The sequence below is a fragment of the Pelecanus crispus genome, chromosome 1, assembly GCF_030463565.1.
Source record: "Pelecanus crispus isolate bPelCri1 chromosome 1, bPelCri1.pri, whole genome shotgun sequence".
NCBI lineage: Eukaryota > Metazoa > Chordata > Aves > Pelecaniformes > Pelecanidae > Pelecanus > Pelecanus crispus.
In genome coordinates, this window is record NC_134643.1 from 224,306,864 (window position 1) to 224,308,118 (window position 1,255).

A 1,255-nucleotide genomic window follows, 5' to 3' on the forward strand; every position below is an offset into this window, starting at 1 on the left:
AAACCCTCCTCTCTCCGCCCGGGAGCTGAGACGCCAACGGCACCCCAGCACTATTCAGAGAAGAGAAAACATTTCCTCGGCTAAACGTCGTTTATCTTGTAAAGACACAGACTTGAAGAAAGATGGTAGGAGGAAAAAAAAAAGAAATCACACCAGTAAAAATAAGGCCCTTAGAAAAACCCACAAATGTTTCCCCCCACCAATAAAATGCTCTCTGACAAGTCAAAAACTCATTTGGGATGGTATCTCTTCCAAAATATTTCCTATGGTTGCCAATGACGTCCAGCCATCAAGTGCCTTAGTATTTTGAGAAACAAAAGTAGAAACTTTCCCCGGGGAAGAAAAGCAACTCTTGTTTGAAAATAACTAAGGCTCACACCTGCCTATGCTTTCTAGCACAGGTACTGAGTCTGCATTAGGACCATCCCAGAAGGGAAAATGCTGCAACTTTTCAGCAATAACTGCCTTTGTTGCCAAAGACTTCATTTTTAGCATGGAAGCATCCACTCTGGATGATAAAGGTGGAAAGATTTCATTCAGATCCCCTGAAATGAACAACTCATTTTAACCTTTCTTTTATGCAGGTCTGTGAGTTTGAAGTTACTGCTGCAGGAAAAGCTGTCCATGATTTTTCTGGGCTGGATGGCGTTTCAAATTCAGCCATGCAAAAACTCCCCTGGGATCCTGGAGGCAGTGAGAATAGGGTACCCTGAGAAGGGCTTTATGGGGTCCATGAGATCGTAGTGGAGCCATTAGGAAAAAGTAACAAAGTGAAGTCAAAATCCAGTGGGGAAAGTGAAAAAAAAAGCTCCTGCTCTCTTTCTCTCTTGCCCTTTGGGTGTCATGCCCTTAATCACTGACGTTCTGCCACGCTGGGCCATCAAATCCTTAGGGAATTACGCCGCTGCCTCTTTTCCCTCTGCAAAACTATTGGCCCAGCCCCAAGAGACTGCAGAGAGCAGAGTGGGTCCGGTCCCGGCTGTAGGGAGTGCAGCAATGCAGGGCAGCAGCTGTTCCCTGCAGAAAGGAGTGGGAACGTGTCAGTCCTTCACATGGCCCTGCCCTGACACAGCAGAGAACCACTATCTGTGGCTGTACATATTTTCTTTTGTATGCGGACATACAGAAATATTTATAAGATATATCTTGCGCTTTCGTCTACTCTACTTCCTACATAAATATATCTATATATTATAAAGCAGCATTAACGATAGTATGAAATAAATGCTGAAGTTACTGGTGCAACAGCAAAATG